General features: G+C 41.6%; 4 pseudogenes; all 4 read right to left on the bottom strand.

The window, feature by feature from the left end:
* Window positions 1-2,623: 2,623 nt before the first annotated feature.
* Window positions 2,624-4,054, bottom strand: LOC137272662 (arylsulfatase B pseudogene; annotated as a pseudogene).
* Window positions 4,055-8,433: 4,379 nt separating this feature from the next.
* On the bottom strand, window positions 8,434-9,906 carry LOC137272661 (arylsulfatase J pseudogene; annotated as a pseudogene).
* A 4,702-nt stretch (window positions 9,907-14,608) lies between these two features.
* On the bottom strand, window positions 14,609-16,057 carry LOC137272660 (arylsulfatase B pseudogene; annotated as a pseudogene).
* A 6,891-nt stretch (window positions 16,058-22,948) lies between these two features.
* On the bottom strand, window positions 22,949-24,573 carry LOC137272659 (arylsulfatase B pseudogene; annotated as a pseudogene).
* Window positions 24,574-25,753: the final 1,180 nt, after the last annotated feature.

Raw genomic sequence — 25,753 nt, 5'->3', positions numbered from 1 at the left:
CTCTGTTGTATTGACCTCCCTGAGCGACTTCTTGATTTACTCAAGTCTTTTTAACGAGTTGCTGGTCGACTAAATTTGAGAAGCGCACGCCAGGGCAGGTGCAGACTTAAGGATCTATTCCAAAGAGAAGGGGAATATTCCAGGGAGACTTCTTTAGTCCTTCGTTTCTGTTAACCTTCTGCTCAATAAAGTTAGGGTTACCACCCTCAGCACAGATCCTCAAAACCTCTTATTCATCTCATGACATTGAACTCTTTGCCAAAGGAGATACTAATTTGAAAGAACGGGTTTTTCTTGAATCCTTTTCAAGTGATATTGGCATGGTTTTGGGACTCAACAAATGTAATACTCTCCATTTGAAACATGTCAAGGTAATTATTAGGAGATACACGTACAGTGTTTTGAAATTAAATGAATGTTGGACTGAAATGAATTCTCACCTGAACTGAATTTTATTTGAAGCTGAACGGGTAGCGTAAGGTTTTCAAATGATTACTTTCATAATCCCAAATCCACACGACTGAAACAAGTCTTTTGCTCTCTGTGCCGTGTTATTGCATCACCCTGGTCACACTACAATAGAATAGTCTGACCTGCTGATTTGCTTGGAAGTAGGTGTTGACAGTTACGCGACAGTTTGAAATGTTGGACCAGACAGTGTTTACAATCTGCGAAAGGTTGAAATTACTTGATCACTAGTGATAGTGGAACATACTTGACTGACTGTCGAATATGAAACCTGCAGAATCTAAGCATAGATCCTTCCCTGATCGACCTACGACCAGTAACTCGTCAAAGACTGTTGATTTTATGACCAGCCAGTGTGAGTCATGATTTCACGCACGTGCCTCCACCCCAGCGTGCGACGAAACAGTGGCAGTGCTGCTTTGTGCATTTGTGACATTTTCATCATTTGAGACTGGATTGTAGCCAAGTTTTTTTCAAAATATACAAATATAGATCAGCCTGGCGTGGAAGCTGACAGAGAGCAGAATTTTGGTCGTTCAATTTTTTTAACGATGCAACGGGACTTCATGGAGTACGAGTGCCATAAATTTGATGCCTGATCAATGTCTTTTCAACTCTAAACGGAAACAGATATATCATGTACTAGATAGGAAAATATTAACTAACGTTTTGAGGCACACTTTGTATAGATAGGTTTTCTCAGTTTCAGATTTATATGTTAAATATTGTTTGTTTACTGTAAATGAGTGAGTGATTTGAGTTTTACGCCGCATGCAGCAATATTCCAGCTATATGGCGGCGATCTCTAAATAATCGAGTCTGGACCAGGCAATCCAGTGATCTACAACATGAGCATCGATCTGCGCAATTGGGAACCGATGACAAGTGTCAACCAAGTCAGCGAGCCTGACCACCCGATCACGTTAGTCGCCTTTCATGGCAAGCATGGGTTGCTGAAGGCCTATTCTACCCCGGGACCTTCAGGGTGTTTACTGTAAATGAGTTTGAATATTTCCATAATAGAAAGCAACATGGGCTGAGGTTCCTTATTAATTGTGGAGTCATAATCGTTTCTGGTGTCTGACAAATTGATGAAAACGGCGTCAAACAATACTCACTCACTTATGGACGATCCTTTGCTTCAGTGATGTCCATGTGCATCCTCACAAGCGGACTAACGGCCACGTTTTCTGTTCAAGTAAGCACTGACAATACAGGATGATAAGACCGTGCATCCGTACATTATGCATACCATCGCCGTCGTGTATTTTCTGAAAGTCTACGTCTTGCTTTGTGAAGAAAGGTTATTCTAAATCATTTCAGAACACTCAAGTGCACATACTGCAGTTATGCAGCTTCGCAACACGTGAACATAGGATCCACAGCTGTAGAGATATAGAGTTACATGTGCATTCTAGTATCCCGGGGTATGATCGCTTTTTTTGAATTACATGTATGTCATAACAGTTGGGTTTAGTGCACCTTAATTAGTGCACCTGTGTATGTTACAGTCTGCTTTCATCGAGTTTGACATCAAGAGACCCGACCCAACTTTGACAAAACACTAAGGTGATCGTAGGAGTTAATGTTAGTAAAGGTTGCTTCGTGAAATACAGAAGTTAGTGAGCGTGTGAACGAATTTGTGAGTGGTTGGTCAGAGGGTTGTTGAAGACATCTCTTGACAGCGAATTGTGACCCGTCCCATTGGATGTTCAGCAATATTTCAGCAATGTGACTGCGGTCGTCCAGACGCGATTTGTTTCCGAACAATACCATACAGCTGTAAATAGAGGCCAAGAAATCCTTTCCACATTCATAAGAAATCATAAGAGTCTTGACAATCGAGTTATTCATATCTTGAGCATCAACCAAGTCAGCAGAACTAACCACCATATTCTCCGTGACAGCGGTGGATCAGTAACTGAAACATAGCCATCAACGAAAGTAGGAAGGTTGACCGTCTGACTACTTTAGTCATCTCTTACACCCGACAACTGGTATTTTCTTGACGAAACGCATGTTTAACTTCTTTAATTATTTTATTTTTGTTCAAGGAATCAACAACATACCTGAGTAAATACGAGTCCAGCAGAAAATCAAATGCGACAGGGTATATTTTGGATATTTCATAACTATGCCTTGTACTTTCAGTGTGTCAACACCACCCAGGACTCCATATACCCCCGTAGTATTTCGGGTTAGCTTTTGCAACATGGGAAGTGCTCTGGGCTGGAACACGAGACTTCTTCCAATTCACCAGCCTCTCCCTCATCATGTCCACAAGCTCAGGGTACTTAGCTGAGAGGTCGAAGTGTTCGGTTGGATCTGCAGTGATGTTGTAGAGCATGAAGGGAGGGAACGTTTGGTTATCAGCTTCATAGACACGTTCATCGATTCCCATATGTGGCAAAGGAGCCCAACCGTTGTGGTCTCCCGGACTCCCTTGCATGAGTTTAAGATCTCCGTACCTGATTGCAGCTGCTTCCCTATCATCATAGATGTTGTAGACGAACTCGTTCCTCTTACTCGGTCCACCATTGATGAGCATGTCGTATTGACTGACTCCGTCCATGTTGGGATCTGTGTTCTCTCCACCAGCCAGCTCCACCAATGTCGGGTACCAGTCCACAGCATGCATCATTCCAGTGTTGAGGTAGCCTGTCTTCTTGAGAAGGGTTTTACTGTAAATGAATCCAGTACCTTTCGTTCCACCTTCCCAGAGGGTATCTTTGGCTCCTCGTAACGGCAAGTTATTAGCAGCGTCATATGTAGGACCACCGTTATCGGTTGTAAAGACCAACAATAGATTATCCATAAGACCTTTTTCTTCTAATGCTCTAGTGATATTACCAACAGCTTCGTCTAAAGCACTCACCATTCCACAATAGATCCTTCTCTGTTGGTTTTCAATATTATTGTACATGTTTTCATATTTACGAGGAACTTGAAGAGGTTCATGTACGGACTGGAATGGGAGGTACAAATAAAGTGGTTTACTGTTGTCGTGGTTTTGAATGATTGTAACAGCTCTGTCCGCAAATACATTTGCAGAATACGTTCCATTAGCGTCTCTGTAGGCAGTCTTGTTGAAGCGAAAATCTAGTCCCTCTTCATCTTTGGATGGCGCTTTCATGTGAGTAAAATAGTCCTCAGCACCTGAGTAATATCCAAGGTAAGTGTCAAAACCTCTCTCTGTTGGTGTATACTTCCAGTTGCAGAAACCAAGATGCCACTTCCCAACCATGTGAGTATCATAGCCAAGCAGTTTCAATTCCTGTGGGATTGTTGTTAGATTGGCAGGAAGGAACTTTGCTTGATCTATCCCAATAACACTATCCTGTAGACCAGTGTGATAGGGATAATAACCCGACATGAAGCAGTTCCTGGAGGGCGAACACAGAGGCTGGACGTAAGAAGAGTTGAGGATGACTCCAGCTTTGGCCAGTCTGTCCAGGTTAGGGGTGATCATTTGAGGGTTTCGAAATCCGACATCGTTCCACCCCAGATCATCAGCAACAATGAACACAATATGAGGTTTCTCTGCACACTCACAGAGAACTGTAGCCAAAAGGAAGCTTACAGCTGATGACAAATGCATGTTGTGTCTAACATACGCTGTAAAATGTAATCGTTTATAAGGGTTGTTTCAAAGACAACACATCACGTGACTAACCTTTTACTTTTTTCCGTTTCAAATCTTATCTTGAGAAGGAATGCTTACATCAAGACCTTTCAGAGATTTTATCAAGCATAAAATGGAACAGTCTAAATCGTACAATTTTGAGTTATATGAAATATATGGAAATAAACGATATAGTGACAAAAATCCGTCTTCATCTCTAGTGTATTGTTGCACTGGGGAACGTACTGTTTGAATGTAACACCATTCTTATTTGTATTGTGGCTCTAATTAATTTTATTACCCATACGGGCGAGGAGATCCCGTGTAATATCTTTTTGATATTTGCACAGTGTGTAATCTTGTGATTCTCGGCGTTGATTGGTCAGTCGTAATTTTGTTCATTGGATGACGAAACTACTTTCACACTACTACGTTGATTCATAATATTTCATTCACATAACATATCATTTGTTAAAACAAATATGTTTATAATAACATCGCTTCCATCGCCTCTTGTAAACAAACATGGCTACCCAGTTAACGCCAATCAAGGTCAATGACCTGGTCAGTGTGGACGGAGACATCACTGGACATGTAATAAGAATAACACAATCACTATATTTCTTGCATGTGTGCTTTATAAACACCGAATATGCGGAAATGGAAGTTGCAAGGTACAGACCTGAAGTGTTGGCGGGAACAATCTCGAGCGAGTCGGGCTTCTCATCAAAGCCCCCACCTGCCTCAGAGTGTCATAAATGACTTACTGTAAAATGATTATTTTTGACCCCCCAATCGAAAACAAAGGTTTTTACAGGTTTGTTCCTGTTTCTGATCATGACATTGATCACTTCCTGGCTGCTAACGAAAACGAGAACACAATGAAAAAGACAAAACTGGACATGAATCTTGTTTATATATACTACCGACAAGAAATAAGGGAACTAATGAAATAATAGCGAATTTGAAACTGCTTTAAATATCCACTAAATCAATTTTAGGCGTCAAGTTCAATATCTGGTATGTCCACCATGTTGGGCAACACATTCACGGCACCTTGATGGCATGCTGTTAATCAATTTCCGGATGGTTGCCCGTGGTATTGCCCGCCATTCCTCTTGGAGAGCTGCACCAAGCTGGGCCAGGTTGGCGGGTCGTGGGTCCCTGGCGTACACCCTTCGACCAAGAACGTCCCAGAGATGTTCAATTGGGGACAGGTCTGGGGACATAGAGGGCCAGTCCAATGTCTGGATACCTTCTTGTCGGAGATAAGCGGAGACAATTCGGGCCTGATGTGGTCTGGCATTATCATCTTGGAATACAAAATTTCGGCCGATAACTCTAGCCAATGGAGCCACAACAGGACGCAATATTTGGTCAACGTATCGCTGACCAGTCATGGCTCCGTTAATGATAACCAAATCTGATCGTCTGTCATGTGCAATCCCACCCCACACCATGACACTAACACCTGCATATCGATCATGGTCAAGAATTGCTGCTCTGGCATATCGCTCCCCGCTCCGACGCCAACAACGTTTTCTGCCATCTGTGAATCGTAGGCAAAACCTTGACTCATCAGAGAACATGGTGTAACGCCAGTGGCGCATAGCCCGTCCCTGATGCTGCCTAGCCCATGCCACTCTTTGGCGCTTATGGTGAGCTGAAAGGGTGACACCCTTAAAAGGCCGTCTTGTTTTCAGACGAGCTTGATAGAGTCGGTTTTTAACGGTTGAAGTTGAAATACGTCTTCCAGTGAGTGTGCGGAATTCTCTATTGATGGCAGGGGCCGATTTAAACCTATCGCGTGGAGCAATTAACGTAATGAGACGATCCTGTCGTGGTGTCGTTGATTTTGGTCTACCACGTGCACGCCCAGGTCTCGTTGCAACCCCACCCGTTTGACGGTACTTATCCCACAGGCGTGAAATTACACTTTTTGATTTACCCATCTGCCGGGCAACTTCACATAATGATGTCCCCCTCTCTATCATCCCCACAATTCTCCATTTTGTTGCTTCACCGAGATACTGCCTCGGAGGCATTTCTGTCAGTAAGTGTCAATCTCTATTGCATTAGTGACTGCGACTTCTCCAGTACATTTACAGGAGTTAACTTCTGTATGCACGTGCAACACGTGCTGGGCATGCAATGTGCGAAATTCCATTGTCATTGGATTTTGCGTTTGGGAGATACGCCACGATAACGGACCCTCCAGTCAAAGTCATCTACATTCAATTTCTTGGTTCCCTTATTTTCTGTCGGTAGTATAGATTTCTCCGCGAGAGTCTGAATGATCCAAGTTCATATGCTGTTCATACTCTCGTTTCTGGTCCAATTTACGGTGGAGTTTTCAACTTCACTATTTCAAATGATTCTTCTTTCAGACATCCACCTGCACCAATAAGGCGTATTTTGCATGTTGTCGACTCGGACTGGGACTGGGACTGGGACTAAGCTACTGTAGAGTTATCGTTCCTGACAATGACACTTACGCGAGCCAAAACTAGGTCACAGTGCGTTTCCGCAAAATGTTGACTAACGTTGATAATTGCGAACCGTCTTAGAAACAGGCTCTCACCTTTCCTGCGTTTTATTGTTCCCTTGAAGATGTTCACTGCTGCAAAAGTTAACGTTCCAGAAATCTGACAGGTTTTTGCTCTTTCGTATCCCACCACAGCCATCCACTTCTTGACACGAGTACATCTAGGCTGCTCATATGCGCTCCATGACTAAATGTTAAACATACCACTGTATTCGTTAAAATTAAACTCAATCTTTACATTGTGGTGTGGTTAATAAATCGCCACCAAACGAATTTGGAAACCAATGAAATGTGTTGTTTTTCAAACCGTTTTCTACAGTACGATATTGTGGCTCGTATGCAGTTTGGTTTCATCCACCCGTTAATACAAATCAGCTGATTACGTTGTAAACGCATTGCAAGATGCGACATGTAGTTCAGAGGTACTGGTTTCTCAGTTTAATTACAGAATAGATAGCAAATAGAATAACCCACGAAGTACGAGTGATTACGGGAAATACGTCCCTGCTTACTTTTTGACGTTTTTTTTATACTGCTTGGTATATATGCTTATGATGTAGTAGATGCACATTGCATTAACGCTGTGTGGCTTGGGGCAGTACATATCCTGAAACCGCTGATGGCAGTTTGTAGAAGCACCCACTTTAATTGACTCTCAGTAACAAACGGAGGATTGTGTTCAAACTTGACAATTATAGTTTACACATTTTCGGGAATCACACTTAGCATTTACACAAACAAAAGCACAAAAATGGTATCAGTAGGACACCCTAAAGTCAGCATTGCATGTGGCACACGATGGGCACAAATGAAAGCGTTGCATCATCTGTACATTGGGCCCATACTCTACGAAGTGCCTGATCGAGTCCAGCCGCAGTTTTCAGCCTTGTTTGGAGATCATTCATCTTTCTTTGAATCTCGTCCCAAAGGTGTTGTATTAGACTTAAATCCTAACTGAGATCAGGCAGTTGTAGGGTTTGGATAACATGTTGCCTTAGGAAGTCAAAGGCTGCTCTGGCAGTGTGGACACGGGTGTGGGATCTGTGTTCTCTCCACCAGCCACATACATTTTATATGTATGAACAAAACTTTTCTCAATTTCAGATACAGATACAGATATATTTTTAGATATCATGCATTGTCTTGAGTCTTTAACGTGTATTCTTTTTCAGTTGTAAGTGTTCGATGAAATCCGTTACGTTCGTCTCCGTTTACATTGATGGCAACACATTCGCTGTGACACGGTTACGCAGTCTTACACTTGCTAGTTGTTATGCTGTCTGTTATGCAAGCCTCGAAAATTAATGAGACCACCCTAAGCCTTCAACGATATATAACACATCTCTTATTGTTAGGGCTCCATTCAGACGTGTATGGACAATATATTGTGAATGCATATTTATGAAAAAGATAACTATATTTCTGTGACAAAAGGTTCATTTGTGGTAGGGGTATTTGGGTAGCCTCGTGGTTAAAGCGTTCGCTCGTCAAGCTGAAGACCCGGGTTCGATATCCCACACTAGTGCAGTGTGTCACGTCCATTTCTGATGCCCTCCCCCATGGTACTGCTGGAATATTGCACACAGAGACGTAAGACCATCGTCACTCACTCATTTGTGGTGATGGGAAATATCCCGGTAACGTTATTTTGTTTGATTCATTCTAGTAATCTTTCTATGTTCACTTAAATGTTTCTAAAGTATTTATCGGTCTTTATTCGAGGTAGTTAAAACTGAATTTGACAACTTGACCTTTGCTATTTCATATACATGTATGCATTGAAACTTTTTGTGAACAGTCAACACCACCCAGGACTCCATACACCACCAAAGTATTTTGGGTTCGCTGCAGGCACAGCAGTAGTGTTTTGTGGCGGAACGCGAGACCTCTTCCAGTTTTCCAGCCTCTTCTTCATCATGTCAAGTAGATCAGGGTACTTGGCTGAGAGGTCGAAGTGTTCGGTTGGATCTGCAGTAATGTTGTAGAGCATGAAGGGAGGGAACGTTTGGTTATCAGCTTCATAGAGACGTTCATCAAATCCCAGATGTGGCAAAGGAGCCCAACCGTTGTGACTTCCCGGGCTCCCTTGCATGAGTTTGAGATCTCCGTATCTGATTGCAGCTGCTTCCCTCTCGTCATAGATGTTGTAGACAAACCCATTCCGCTTACTCGGTCGACCATTGATGAGCATGTCGTATTGACTGACTCCGTCCATGTTGGGATCTGTGTTCTCTCCACCAGCCAGCTCCACCAATGTCGGGTACCAATCCACAGCATGCATCATTCCAGTGTTGAGGTAGCCTGTCTTCTTGAGAAGGGTTTTACTGTAAATGAATCCAGTTCCTTTCGTTCCCCCTTCCCAGAGAGTATTTTTGGCTCCCCGTAAAGGCAAGTTATTGGCAGCAACAAATGTAGGACCACCGTTATCGGTTGTAAACACCAACAAAAGATTGTCCATGAGACCTTTTTCTTCTAATGCCTTTGTGATATTTCCAACAGCTTCATCTAACGCAGTCACCATTCCACAATATATTCTTCTGTTTTGGTTTTCAATGTTCTTGTACATGTTTTCATATTTGGCTGGAACTTCAAGAGGTATATGCACAGACTGAAATGGGAGGTAGAGATAAAGTGGTTTACTGTTGTTATGGCCCTCAATGATTTGTAAAGCCCTGTTAGTGAATTCATTTGCAGAGTAGATTCCATTGTCGTCCCGAAAGGCAGTCTTGTTGAAGTGAAAATCAAATCCCTCTGTACCGTTGCGATCCTGAGCCATGTGACTATAATATTCCTCATCACCAGAGTAATATCCAAGATAGGAGTCAAAGCCTCTCTCTGTTGGTGTATACTTCCAGTTACAAAAGCCAAGATGCCACTTTCCAATCATATGGGCATCATAACCAAGTTGTTTCAGTTTCTGCGGGATTGTTGTCAAATTGGAAGGAAGAAATTTTGCTGCGTCTATCGGAATACCGCTATCCTGTAGTCCAGTGTGATACGGGAAATATCCCGACATGAAGCAGCTTCGGGAGGGCGTACATAAAGGCTGGACATAAGAAGAGTTGAGGACGACTCCAGCTTTGGCCAGTCTGTCCAGGTTAGGGGTGATCATTTGAGGATTCCGGAATCCGACATCGTTCCATCCGAGGTCATCAGCTACGATAAACACTATGTGAGGTTTCTCTGCACACTCACAGATCACAAAAGCAAAAGCAATAAATACAGCGCTTAGGAGACTCATTGTGTTTCTGCTCAAAGTGGTACAGTGTGCTTCTATTTAAAGGTTTTTATAAGATAACGCACCATGACATGCCTGGACGGCACATTCTTCCAGATTACCAGCTGTATATTTCACCTGTCAATACGTACACAAAGGACTCTATGTGCATGTTAGGAACAAGGTGTATTCACAGAACCTGTGTATCATAGCAACCATAATACAGCAGCTTACATGGCTTGATGAAATCAGTGGAATTGCCACAATGAAAAAAAATACACTACTAGTCTGTATATTCGTACGATTAGTTGTATTACATTTCTTTGTTAACAAACCTTTTTTTGCATGCCCGAACCTTTTCCACTGGACGTCGTGTTAGGATGTGCACTTGTTGGGCAAAATGCTCTGTGTTTTAGTGTTTGTGACCGTATAATGTGAAGTAAAGGTCCAAAACAAACATCAGTGGCATGCATTGTAGTAGCTGAATTGCATTCATGGCTGCTTTTACGAAGTCGACAATCAAATACTCTGTTTCTAATCTAGATTTAGGGATGATAGCAGCGTGAGACACTGCTCATATGTTGATTGTCGCTTGTTACACACAGGGAAGAACACGGTCATTTGGGCAAAGCGTGTATAGTGTAAAGTTGATAAAAAAAAGTTCTGTCCCTACCTGTAATGTACCATCACTTAACCGTGCAGATGGCGTTTCGAGGAGGTGTAGATTTCTTGCAGTGAAAAAACAAATAACAGACGATCTTGCTCAGCACCAATGTCATACATTAGGAAATGTTCTTTCTGCAAGGTTCCTCTGGGACGATCAGGTCGGTACTGGTTCTAAGTATGGTGTATGGAACTTTTGCAGACTGTTTGTACCTCCTGGTACAACGGCGAACACATTGTTATGTTAGTCAAAACAATCCTATCAAGATGGATGTAATTAAGCTGTGACCTTTATCTTAATTTGGACGCAACCCACAACTCAACCCATTTAATTTAATTTAACAGTTCTATCAACATGGAAGCCAGTTTCTTAGATAGCCAGTTTCCTACTCAAGGCACTGTTTGTTAATATGAATGTGATTAAATTGTTATCTTAATTTACTTGTTATATTAATCACAACAAGATCTCATCTCTTTGGAAACGTTGACAACATAATGATAACAAGATATATTTGTTTTATTCAGAGACGAGGTTGGTTTTCATTTGGACCTCTCCGATTATAGTTCAAGGATGTACTGTATGTGTTGCAGATGGCGAGTTGTACGGTATGCTGACGCGTGCGTTGTCCAACGTCGACAGTTAGGTGGCACATTCGTTATGACAAGGGTAGCGATCTCATCTCATGGTCGGACACAACTTGTTAGTGTCAATGGCAATCTCACATACAATCTGACAATCTGCAATACAGGGATGAGATCACTGGGGCTTATTTGCAGTCATGAGTTTATTCAAGGATAGAGACGTAACGCCACGCTTCAGCAAGATAATGCCCATCCACGTGTCGCTCGTCTTGTGACCGACTACCTGAGACAAAAGTACAATCCGGTACTCTCCTGCCCAGTTCTTTTCTCCGGACATGTCCCATATCGATCGCGATTGAGATGAAATGGAGTGACGTTTACGTGAAGCCAGAATCGGCATTGTCATTAGCTGAATGACTATGCATCATGTCTACATCTACACCAATGTTGGACACACGCGCTACTGCATTAAACCTCACAAATCATTTATTTAGCTTTTGTATAAAAAATGACATAACTTCAAATAATGCACATTTACTTTTTCCAGCAATTTATTAAAGATCTGCGCCCATGTTATGAAAAAGTGATGGCATATATACATATGGAAATTAATTAAGCAACACCAAATTCAAAGACACATAAAAACTTAACAAAGTTTAACGAAGTAATTTTGATGATTGATTATTCAATTTTGATGTATTGACATACAGCATGAGCTTTTCATGGGTTGATATGACGCGCGTGAAGCTTGCACAGCGCACGTGCATTGCTTTAACCTCAACTTTCGAAAAATGCACTTTTTCCCTGGGGTGTTTACAAGCGCAGGTTGTCGATTGCATTCGGTTTTTCATTCATTTCAATGTCATGGCACGTAGGAAATTATCAGAGGCCACTCGTTGGCAAATAATCGGCATGAGGAATGCTGGTATGTCTCTAAGACAAATCGGGACTCAAATCGGACGACATCATTCCATAATTTCAAAACTTTTGAAAAAATACCGGGCCACTAATGAAGTTAAAGACCTGCCTAGACCAGGAAGACCCAGGAAGACCACAGTCCGGGAGGACAGAGCTTTACTGAGACTTGTACGGCGCAGGTCCTTCGACTCGAGCTCTCGGTTGAGACAGGAGTGGCTTCCAGGGAGACCCATCTCGAACAGGACTGTTCGGAATCGTCTGAAAGCTGCAGGATACCGGGCAAGGAGGCCAATCAAGCGACCCAGACTGTCTCCAGCCCATAAGGCAGCCCGACTGGCCTGGTGTAATGACCGTTTGCACTGGAACATTGCCTCTTGGAGGAAGGTCCATTTCTCAGATGAGAGCCGGTTCTTGCTGCACATGGTGGACGGTCGTACTCGGGTCTGGAGGCAGAGGAACACAGCAATGGCTCCACGGAACATCCAGGAGACTGTGGCCTTTGGGGGAGGTTCCGTTATGGTATGGGGGTGCATTTCCATGAACTGCAAGTTGGATATCATTACCATCCGTGGCAACCTTAACGGTGTTCGTTACCAACAGGAGGTTCTTGACAGGGCTGTGGTACCTCATTTTGAGAACCATCCTCTGGCAACGAGACCCATATTTATGGACGACAATGCTAGACCTCACAGGGCGCATGCTGTAAATGATTTTTTGCGGCAAAATGCAACTGACAGAATTCCATGGCCTGCCATGAGCCCTGACCTCAACCCCATTGAACATTTGTGGGACTTTATTGACCGTCGTGTGAGGCAGAGAGACCCACCAGTCCATAATCTCAACGAATTGACGGCTGCCCTGCATGAGGAGTGGAACAGGATCCCCCAGAATCAGATCCGGAGACTCATCCAAGGAATGAGGAGGCGTCTGGAATCGGTGGTGCGTGCGCAGGGAGGACACACTAGATATTGATGAAAGTCGGTGTGCAGACTCTCAGATGACTGTTCTTTCTTTCCATGTGACATTTGTGTTAATACACCTGACAACAACGTCTGTGGATGAATAGTAAATTGTGTCCATTTTTTCATGAATTTAAGACAGTTTTAAGAATTTGGATTTCGTTGCAATAAAGCAAAGTCTTGATACTTTTTCCCTTTAAGTTGTTTGTCAGAGATCGTCTGTTGAATAAAAAAGTGTCAAACTATATCAACCCGGCATATTTTGATTGTCAGAACACTTCAAAGTTGCTCCAATAGAAAAAATTGGGGTGTTGCTTGATTAATTTCCAGGTGTATATATTGACACAAAAATGACCTAGTTGATAGATTATATCGTTATCACATTCTCTGCTGAAACTCCAGCGTGTGTACTTTTGGAACAACGTGGTGGAAAGAAGGTACCCAAATCATAAATATTAATGATATTAAAGTACCAACTGTGAAAAGTGATGTAATTCCCTATTTAAAGTTTTACCATCTAGTTGTGTGTGTTCAGGAGGAACTGTTGACATTGGCGTTTATTCACCATTTATGTCCCAGAACGTCTTCACTTGAGTGTCTAGATGCTTGGCACCCCGCCGCGAGGCAAGATTAGTGCGGTGAGGCGTTAATAGATAAATGCATTTACCTTTTTCCTAACAATCGTGTGAGTGTTGTGTGCTACCTGTTGGGAACTACAAGCCGACTACAAGAAAACGTTTAAAGATTTTAAGCGGAACACCGAAATAGTTCCTTCTCCTATTTTGTCTTTTAAACCCAGGGCAATATGTTTCTGTGTATAATCGAGACTGGTTATCCTCTTTTGTTGACGGTGTATAGATCATGTGTCAATGCAGGTTAGTGCAAAGTTTAAGTGTAACTCAAAATTGGCACGTCTTGTTTTTCACTTAGGAAATGTAATCCTAAATATATCATGTGTTACATTTGACAATTTTTTAAATGACATTGTGTATTCATAGCTTTGCGTCGTGGGAGTCGTGCCAATGTACACTAAACAGAGGTCCACACAAAGCCCATGGTCTAGATAACCCAGTTGTTCGAATTCAGTTTTTGTGGAAGCCCTGTTGGCTGAGTGGGATTGACGGTTGTGTGCTAGGGACTAGATGCCAGACCAGAGATTAGAGTGTGGGTTCGAATCACGGCTGGCACTCAACCAAACAAAGTACCAAAATCTGTACGTTACTGAGAAGGAATAATCCCAAATGCAGCATGTGGTATACCTAAATACTGTCACAACAACGGTAATGATAACTTTATTTCATTCTGGCCCATTCAATTTGAATATATTCTTATTTTGATATGGTTTGTTATATGAATCAGTCTTCACTGATTGTCTTGTCAAGATGAACTGTCTCTCTTGTCATGTTTGTCTTGTTCCCGAGACACCGTAAAATACAGTAATATACCAACTTGAGGCAACAATGATTTAACAAGCCTATTTAACAATTTAGCAAACATTTTTCTTGGCTCTGTCTGTTATCATATTTTTCTAATTCGGTTTAAACATATTTTAAGTAAGGCAATGTTAGAAGTATAATCAGCTTTCTCCTCTTACAGCCCCATTTCCGAGTGTGCGGTAGTTTCTGTTATGAATATCAACACCAGCCAGGACTCCATATGCCACCGAAGTATTTGGGGTTTGCTGCAGGATCAGGCGAATTATCCTGTGCCGGAACACGAGATTTCTTCCAGTTCTCCAGCCTCTTCTTCATCATGTCCACAAGTTCCGGATGCTTGGCTGAAAGGTCGAAGTGTTCTGTTGGATCTGCAGTAATGTTGTAGAGCATGAAGAGAGGGAACGTTTGGTTATCAGCTTCATAGACACGTTCATCGATTCCCAGATGTGGCAAAGGAGCCCAACCGTTGTGATCTCCAGGACTTCCTTGGATAAGCTTAAGATCCCCGTATCTGATTGCAGCTGCATCCTTTATGTCATAAATGTTGTAGACGAACTCATTTCGCTTGCTTGGTCCACCATTGATGAGCATGTCGTATTGACTGACTCCGTCCATGTTGGGATCTGTGTTCTCTCCACCAGCCAGCTCCACCAATGTAGGGTACCAATCCACAGCATGCATCATTCCAGTGTTGAGGTAGCCTGTCTTGTTGAGAAGGGTTTTACTGTAGATGAATCCAGTTCCTTTCGTTCCCCCTTCCCAGAGAGTATTTTTGGCTCCCCGTAAAGGCAAGTTATTGGCAGCAACAAATGTAGGACCACCGTTATCGGTTGTAAACACCAAAAATAGATTGTCCATGAGACCTTTTTCTTCTAATGCCTTTGTGATATTTCCAACAGCCTCGTCTAACGCACTGACCATTCCACAATAGATTCTTCTATTCATGGTCTCTATGTGTTTGTACATGTTTTCATACTTAGGCGGGACTTCAAGAGGTTCATGCACTGACTGGAATGGAAGATACAAGTATAGAGGCTTATTATTGTCGTGTTTTTCAATTATGTCAACAGCTCTTTTCGCAAATACATTTGCAGAGTAGATCCCATTATCTTCTCTACAGACAGTCTCGTTGAAGTGGAAGTCAAATCCCTCTGTACCATTCTTATTATGTGCCATGCGAGTAAAATAGTCCTCATCACCAGAGTAATATCCAAGGTAGGAGTCAAAGCCTCTCTCTGTGGGTGTATACCTCCAGTTACAAAAGCCTAGATGCCACTTTCCAACCATGTGAGCGTCATAACCAAGTTGTTTCAGTTTCTGTGGCATCGTTGTTAAGTTCGCCGGTAGGAATTTTGCTGCGTCTACTGCAATGACACCATCTTGTAGTCCAGTGTGATACGGGAAATATCCCGACATGAAGCAACTTCGGGAGGGCGAACACAGGGGCTGGACGTACGATGAGTTGAGGATGACACCAGCTTTGGCCAGTCTGTCCAGGTTGGGGGTGATCATTTGAGGATTCCGAAATCCAACATCGTTCCATCCGAGGTCATCAGCTACGATAAACACAATGTGAGGTTTCTCCGCACATTCGCATATAACAAAAACCTCAAACATCCAGAACAAAACAGCTCTTTGCAGGCTCATTATGATCTTTTCAGCATACTACAATTATCCTTCTATTTAAAGGTTTTCCATAGATAATGCATGTCACGACAAGCCTAGAGGACGCATTCTTTCAGATAACCAGCTGTATGTTTCATTTGTCAAGGCAGGCATCTCTATATTTTGAAAGCATATTTGTCATAGCAAATGCTTTAAATCATAGCAGACGTATTACATTTTAACGTTTTGGTAACAAGGTTTATAACATCGGGGAAAACAAGCATTAAAAATATTGGTGACTTCCAGTGCAGACTTACCTGTGCAGAAATATGTCGAACTTGTTGAAGAATGTGATGCTGATAAACTGGGATTTGAGTGACCAAGGTCATCTTATAGATAACATTAACTGCTACTCGTGTTGGGATTTACTAAATGTTCTCCGTGCACAAGTGAGTGAGTGAGTGAGTGAGTGAGTGAGTGAGTGAGTGAGTGAGTGAGTGAGGTCGTCAGATGTTGACAAACCTTTGGAAGACAAATTCACAAAATTGTGCGCCATGTTCGGTGTAAACACATGCTAGCTACTTATTATCTGGACATATCTGGTATGACTATACTGTCTTACTTTGCCGTCCAACCATCCTGTGTGTTGCGATATCCAGTGTTTGTTTTACCGTTACCGTCAGACACGCCTAGGTTGAGTTTCAGAAGACAAGACCGTGGTCACAGATGTTTTTATCTGGACAGCTCTGGTGGTCATGCAGGCTGCTGGTGCCTCTGGAAACGATAAAAGGTTTCCTCAAGCTTGTCACATTTTAGGTAGAACTTCATTAATTGCAATGTACCAAGATCATGTTTTGAGTACGTAACGCCACATCAATATAGGATTATTACCCATCAGCCATTACACATGTTGTAACAGACTCACGGAGGCAGTATAAGTTGTTATACTACCATGGTCGTCTCGTCACTTCTTGTTCTTTCATGTGAACATATATGGAATCGGTGTCAGCACCAGGACCAGTCGGTTCAGCTAGCTAAGACTGGACTATCTTTGGTTGACATTTATTTTGGAAGAACATCCCTCAAACTGTTTGCAATCATGTGATTGTCACACTTGTTTCGACGCAAATTGTGCTCACACCTGACATTGCGTTACTGAGTCATTTCCTCATCCCACTTTTATGGCACGTTCCTCTCTCGTTGTCCTCAAAAAGAACACTCACGGATCTTCCTTTTTTCCTCTCATACACACCAATGCACACAGTAATCAATATGACTTAATATTCATGAGCTCTGAGGCTAAAATCTCTTCATATGGTGTTCCCTACCCGTATCTAAATCTGACATGTGTGGTGAAACAACAAGACATTGTTTGCATACCAGACACAGTTGCCATATGACAAGTTAAACGTATGGTGCCCATGATAAGGATAGACTATCACTTTGTCTCAGAAATGAACATATTTTGCATGAAAAATCCAGTTCCCAACTTGTCTTGATAAAAATATATTCAAATGAGCCACGCGACATTTCATGAAAGTAATCTAGACATGTCAAATATTATGTTGATTTTCATGGATTGTTTTGGGTATATTTGTTTCAGGGTTTGTAGGCCAGACTAATGATAGCGCTGATGTTGGTAAACAGATCTAGACAAACAAAGAAACACAAACCAATTGGATGAGACAACTAATTATGAGCTATAACCTCCACTGAGCTTGTATCAGTAACTAACAATTGCGATGAGTAATAAAGAGATATTAAAAACTTCTGTATCTCGTATTGTCGTCCAGCAGCTTGGAAGAGGAATGTAAATGTTTTTAAATGTCTGTATGTCTCTATGTCTGTTTTGTGTATGTGGATTTGGTGAATGTATACGTACCTTTTTACCATCCAGATATGAATATTTTAATTCAATATTAATTGCTTCGCCTTGCATTATTAGTGTATTGTTGACAAATCCACCATGTTCTAGAAACTACTGGAAATATACTTTGCGATCTATAGATTTGTCAAGTTTGTTCATATGACTTTATGAGAAGCAGCAGTTATCCCTATGTGAACCAACTGGTGAACGCTTTCGGCTTTCCATTTTCTAGTTTTCCATTTTCTAGTCAAGTGTTACGGTTAAATCATTCATATTTGCTGGAGTTACATCACTGTCACGCTTTATCATCAAAACCCGTCAACGCCTGCCCTACATTATCTGCTGTCACAACGATCGCTGTGTTGACATTCTGCATAGTTGATTACCTCTCGTACTGAGACTTTGGTGAGTTTGATATATTATATTTTGTGACCCGTTGACTTAGATTTTGTCTCTCTTGAATTGTATTTGTAATCAGCATTGTTATATTGACTAGTGACTTTGTATACCTTGCTCTCGTTGCATAATAATACTGAATTTGAACGTAAACGACATGTCTTTGTTCTGTTTTGCTGGTTTACAGGGGATTTCTTAAATTGTTGTCACGGTACATTATTAACCGTAACAAAATTGCGGGCTCGTCCGGGATAGAATTCATTTGACATTTGAGACCATTTGTGAAATTCATTTCAAATTTCTGCAATTTTGCAACAAGTTAATTGTGGAACCAGCAGAATGGTGTTTGAACTTGAGAAGTTTGTATTGTCCCCTGACTCTGAGACAATTAGTCAGCTGAGGAAATCAGATTTATTGCAAATTTCTTCACATCTCAAACTTGATGCCAAACCTGCTATGAGGAAATTTCAGATTTTGAAAGTTGTGTTGAATCATTATATTGATGAGGGAATTTTTGAAGATGACGTATTGGAAATGGTGCCAGAGGAATGTTCAGACCAGTTGGCAATGAAAAAATTAGAACTGAAAAGATTGGAAAAAGAGATGGAAATGAAAAAGGTTGAGATGGAGAAAGAAATACAACTGAAGAAATTGCAAGTTGATAGAGAAATTGCTGTGAAAAACCTTGAAAACCCTTCTCAGACCTCAGATTCTTCCTCATTTGATATATATTGCAAGGCATGCTAGACTTTTACCCCGTTTTAATGAGAAAGAAGTAGACAAATATTTTCTACATTTTGAGAAAGTTGCTGAAAATCTCAAGTGGCCTAGGGAGTCATGGACTATGCTATTGCAAACTGTTTTGAAGGGTAAAGCTCAGATTATGATCTTGTCAAGAGTACACTTTTGAAAGCTTATGAGTTAGTGCCTGAGGCTTATCGTCGGAAAGACAGAAATGCTCACAAAAGGGACAATGAGACTTTTGTAGAGTTTGCTAGAGAAAAGGAAACATTGTTTGATAGGTGGTGTGGGTCTAAGGAGGTCACAGATTTTGATGGTTTGAGACAGTTAGTGTTGATGGAAGATTTCAAGCAGAGTGTTCATGCTGACCTTAAGACTTATTTGGATGAACAAAACGTTGATGACTTACATAAGGCAGCAATGTTGGCAGATGATTATTGTTTGACTCACAAGAATTCTTTTAGGTCTCCGGGTAATACAAAATTTTCTGGCCAAAAGGGCTTTTCCCCGGTTAAGACTTCAGGACATGCATGTTACAGTGGGGTTAGAACAGGTTCAAATTCTAGTGGCAAGCAGTCACATACTTTTCAGTCTAAGCCTAAGACTACCAATGGTTCTGATCCTGTTTGTGCGTATTGTAAGAAGTCAGGTTATTTGATTTCTGTATGTACAAACTCCAGTTTAGAAATCAGGCTACAGGTTCCCTAAATGATTTTGTGTCCATCGCACCTAAGCCTTTCTTTCCAGGTGGTTCTGAGGAGGGTTTTCTTTGTGAGAGTAAGTCTCCAGATTCCGTAGTTCGGAAGGAGTTTTTGCGCTTTGTGTATAAGGGTTCTGTGTCACTTATGGATAATTCTACCCCACGGCCCGTTATTATCTTGAGGGATACTGGAGCTCTTCAATCTCTGATTTTGAAGGATATTTTGCCTTTTTCTGATGAGTCTTCAGCTAACTTAGATGTTTTGCCTCAGTGTATAGGTGGCAATTCTTCTTGTCTGCTCCATTTTGTGAATTTGACCTCAGATCTGATTTCAGGTTAGGTGAAAGTTGGTGTTCTTGACTCTCTCCCAATTTCGGGTGTCGATTTGTTGATCAGCAATGATCTTATGGGGGCTAAAGTTGGCGCTGATCCTATTGTCACTGTTTCCCCGGAGAGTTGTGTTAGTACTGAAAAGTTGGAGGATGAATTTCCAGGTATTTTTCCTTCTTGTGCAGTGACTCGTTCGAAAGGCATTGTTTCCAAGAATGATACCATTTATGATTTGTCAGGTACTTTCATGGATCATTCTTTGTGTGAGGTGGAGACAGATGACTTATCTTTAAAGAGTAGAAGCTCTTCAGGACTTCTCGAAAAGTCAGTTTGGTGAACACATTCTTTCCAGAGAGCAGCTTATTAGTGCACAGAGTGAGGATGCTGAAGTGCAGAAGTTGGCTAGTAAGGCTGTTTCTTTTGAGGAGGTTAGCAAGGTTCCAGTTTGGTTTGGGAATCCAACATCATTCCATACGAGGTCATCAGCAACTATGAAAACAATGTGAGGTTTTTCCGCACACTCAAAGATCTCAAAAGTCAAGAGAATACATACACATATAATCAGGCTCATTTTTCTTCTGATCAGTGTGGCACATTGTGTTTCTCTAAGTAGGAATCCGTGCAGATGTTGTCAACATAACTAAATTCATTATACCTGCTCGTGGTAACAAAGCATGAAATGTTGTATGAACCTTTGTTAAAATACCTGGCACATTGTTGTGCATTCTTCTCATTGTATGTTTCAGTTTGTGCGGAGAAGATGACTTTAACAAGTGTTTAAAACCAGATAGTATGCAATGCTGAAGCTGGATACGTCTGTGGAAGTTCTTCAGATATGTTTCATTGTTTCTCGGAATGAGGGTTTTTATAATGTGTGATATAACCTATCTACATGAGAAAGATAGATATCATGCAAGTTGATCAAATTACGGTCAATAAGTTAAATACAAAAATCTGAACGGTGTTTGAGATAGCTGCTCTTTCTCTGGGGAAACGTACATCATTTTCTGTGTTTTGTCCTCATGGTGTTAAGCTTTCAGAAGCAATAGTGGTGAATGTATGTTTGGTGGGTATTATACCTGAGCATTTGTGGTAATCTTACATTCATTGATTAACTTATTACTTTTAGACACAATGGGATGAATGTTTGGTCCTTCTGACTTTTACACTAGCAAGACCATAATGTGATCAGGCTTTGCGAGAGTCGCATGTAGGGTGATATGGGGCCCTCTTCATGTCAGCTCTCGTCAACATTAAAGCTACACCAAACTCAAGGCCGATTAAAGGAGATAACTGCTAATGAATCAAAACCACTGCAGTTCTTCTCTACATATAATGCACGAACATCAATATGGTCGCGTTTATTGTGTGATGAATATCAGAAATATATTAAACTGTAATACTGTGGTAAATATTTAAAACTTTAACTGATTGATAAATGCAAATGCCTGATTAGTGTGTGCCAAACTTGGATGTCTGTCCTATCTTAAGAGCAATGTTCCCACTGACAAGACCCCAGAAAGCAAAACCATTGCATCATATGTGTAATCATTGCAATAATTCTTTGATCGAAGAAATTGTTATAAATGCCATATCAAACAATGTCATATTTGACATAACTAGTGACGGGTTCTGCCTAAGCCGTCCATAGGCACTAACAACTTTTCTCTCTTGACTCTAAAATCTGAAGAGTATCAATTCCAAATTCGTTCAAATGGAAATAATTCATATTGCTACAGGGTCTGCAAATGTACCATCTAAAATTGATCTATATAACGCCTGATATATACAGACTCACCACAGATCACTACATTAATTTTTTCTTCAAAGAGCTTATTATGAGTGCCATATCAAATAATGCCAAATGTAAGGGATGATGAGAAATCTGCCATAACGGTTATCGCCACTACCAACTTTTGGCTTGACTCCAAAAACTGGGGATATATCTTTTATCCTAAGGTCCATACAAATACGTCCAGACAGAAATGTACCACCTTAACTAAAGGAGACACTGCATTTCATATTTATCTATGAATAAACATGACAAAAAGATTCCGATTCAGACTGCCGAAAGAGATAATTTCAGCTTTCCAATAGTGTAACTTTCCATTCACGGCGGGCAATATTCCAACAGCCCCAGGATTCCGTGTTTACATGTCACAACTTGTAAGGTCTAAGTACGCACGCTCTTGTTCAAAAGATTTTTGAATGAACATTATATTGTGATTAATGTGTGGAGATTTTCCCAACTCTCAGGGCCAAAACGGATTACATGCAATTCCATTTCAAAATTCAAAACCATGACAATGTCGGTAACATGCTGATTGATGCCAGTTATCAGCTACCTTTCAATACGAGCAATATCCTACCTACTCAACCATCTACATTTCTCAGGCTTCAAGATGAAGAGACCTGTGAAGCTCCGGGGTAGAATAGGCCTTCAGCAACCCACGCCATAAGAGGCGACTAACGGGATCGGGTGGTCAGGCTCGCTGACGTGGTTGACACATGTCATTGGTTCCCAATTGCGCAGATCGATGCTCATGATGTTGATCACTTGATTGTCTGGTCCAGACTTGATTATTTACAGCCCACCGCCATATAGCTGGAATATTGCTGAGTGCGGCGTAAAACTCCACTCACTCACTCACTCTAGATGGACATAATATTGACATTACATGGAAATACATGTAGCAGGGCGTGGAGTCATCCCACAGATGACATCCTCTCCATGTGACCGTGGTTCGAATCCCAGCACGCACCTCGTGCAATAAATGGCCGTTAGGTACATAATTTGGACATTAGTGCTCAGCGTTCTGGCAATAAATCGCATTTCAGAACACTTTATGAAAGACGTCAAACTCAATCTTACCCTGGGTGTAATAGGCGAAAATACGAGTGTGTTTCTAAGTGTTTATTTCGGTTTTACAAACCTTTTCTTTAATTCTAATCATGTAAGGTGACTTAGGGTAAGTAAGTGTTCTACTTTAAAATCCATTAACACTCAATTCTCATCACACCTGGGGGCTTAGACTATTTGTGCAACAGGAAGTGTCAGTTTGAATTAGAGATCAACACCACCCAGGACTCCATATGCCACCGAAGTTCTTGGGGTAGGATGCGGGATCAGGTGAATTGTTCTGGGCCGGAACACGAGACTTCTTCCAGTTCTCCAGCCTCTTCTTCATCATGTCCACAAGTTCCGGATGCTTGGCTGAAAGGTCGAAGTGTTCGGTTGGATCTGCAGTAATGTTGTAGAGCATGAAGGGAGGGAACGTTTGGTTATCAGCTTCATAGACACGTTCATCGATTCCCAGATGTGGCAAAGGAGCCCAACCGTTGTGACTTCCCGGACTCCCTTGCATGAGTTTGAGATCTCCGTACCTGATTGCAGCTGCTTCCCTCTCGTCATAGATGTTGTAGACGAACTCATTCCGTTTGCTTGGTCCACCATTGATGAGCATGTCGTACTGACTGACTCCGTCTATGTTGGGATCTGTGTTCTCTCCACCAGCCAGCTCAACCAATGTAGGGTACCAGTCCACAGCATGCATCATTCCAGTGTTGAGGTAGCCAGTCTTGTTGAGAAGGGTTTTACTGTAGATGAATCCAGTTCCTTTCGTTCCACCTTCCCAGAGAGTATTTTTGGCTCCTCGTAAGGGCAAGTTATTGGCAGCAACAAATGTAGGACCACCATTATCTGTTGTAAAGACCAACAATAAATTATCCATGAGACCTTTTTCTTCTAATGCTTTTGTGATGTTTCCAACAGCTTCGTCCAACGCGCTCACCATTCCACAATATATCCTTCTGTTTTGGTTTTCAATGTTCCTGTACATGTTTTCATATTTAGGTGGAACTTGAAGAGGTGAATGTACAGCTTGGAACGGAAGGTATAAATAAAGTGGCTTACTGGTATCGTGGTTTTCAATTATTTCAATAGCCTGGTTGGCAAATATATTTGTAGAATACGTTCCATTGGCGTCCATATAGGCAGTTTTGTTGAAGCGGAAATCTAGTCCCACGTTACCTTCGTCATCCTTTCTAATGTGAGTGAAATAGTCTTCCATTCCAGCGTAGTATCCAAGATAGGTGTCAAAGCCTCTCTCTGTGGGTGTATACTTCCAGTTACAGAAGCCAATGTGCCACTTCCCGACCATGTGGGCATCATACCCGAGTTGTTTCAGTTTCTGTGGGATTGTGGTTAAGTTAGCCGGAAGGAATTTTGCTGCGTTTACTTTAACAACGCTATCTTGTAGCCCGGTGTGATACGGGTAATATCCCGACATGAAACAACTTCGGGAGGGCGAACATAGAGGCTGGACGTACGATGAGTTGAGGATGACACCAGCTTTGGCCAGTCTGTCCAGGTTGGGGGTGATCATTTGAGGATTCCGGAATCCGACATCATTCCATCCGAGGTCATCAGCTACGATAAACACAATGTGAGGTTTCGTCGCGCACTCGCAGATAACGAAAGTCCCTACAATCCAGAACAAACCAGCTCTTTGTAGACTCATCTTGCTTCTGATCAGTATCATACACTGTGATTCTACTTAACTGTTTTCTGTAGATAGTGCGAGCCACGCCAAACCTGGAGGACGCATTCTTACAGATTACCAGCTGGATGTTTCACTTGTCAAGACATACACCACAGATTCCATGCAGATGTTGCGAAGATAAATTCTATCACAACACCTATAAATGTTTTTCATTTTAATATTTTAGTTTACACGTTTGGTTGAAATTAGATCGTGCGTATGCAATAATTCCAATATCAGTCACGCCAAAGTAGTATCCGATGCCTCTGTAGAACTACGTCAAATATGCGCGTACGCTTAAAAGAATGTGATGGCTCATAAACTGTGAAAGGAGTGACCAAGGTGTTAGATAAAGATTCCAGCTTCCTAAAGTTTGCTGAAGACATTTACTGAGATAGCAGCTCTTACATGTAGAGATAAATCACAATATAAATGCCTTATATGCCTAAATTCATTGAGAGAGAGAGAGAGAGAGAGAGCGAGCAAAGGAGCAAAACCAACGGAAGAAGACAACCAATTATGTTGGCAAACACACAATCATCACTACTAACATCTTAAAAATCAGCCTCTGTCAATGATTAACTGATGAGATGAAACTAAAAAGGATATGAAAACGACCTTTCTATATACTGTAGTTAGTTAAATGAGCTGAAATTCTCCGCATGGTAGTCTAGTGGTTAAAGCCTTCGCTCGCCACGCTGTACAGCAGTGTTCTGGCTTCCCCCTGCCGTGATGTTGCTGAATAACACTCATTAATTCACTTTTAATCGCGGATATTCCAGGTGGCATTTCCGTGGTAGGTAATATGGCAGAGTTGCTCTTGACCAGGTAAGTTTTCATTCATTCACGGCGAACTGGTTTCCAAACTTATTACAAGAGATGAATACTTTCCTGTGCCTATGATTAGACGTAGCATTTTTTCTAAAATATACAAACCACTTTTACGAGGCGATGAATTTGTTGATGAAACCACCAAAGGGGCGCATGATGTTTCTGCCCTCCCGATGTTTTCATGTGCCGCGACGACATAGAGCCCACAATATTAAATTAGCTCACATAGCTCTCGTGTGATGTGCACCATGATGCAACAATAGCGTATACTCTCAGTTTAATATCAAGTATATGCTTGCTCTGCCAGTCCGATTTTGGTAGAGAGCGTCCTT

Source organism: Haliotis asinina, chromosome 2 (assembly GCF_037392515.1).
Source record: "Haliotis asinina isolate JCU_RB_2024 chromosome 2, JCU_Hal_asi_v2, whole genome shotgun sequence".
Classification (NCBI taxonomy): Eukaryota; Metazoa; Mollusca; class Gastropoda; order Lepetellida; family Haliotidae; genus Haliotis; species Haliotis asinina.
Note: the sequence above shows the minus strand (reverse complement) of the source record. Positions and strands in the feature narration are given on the sequence as shown.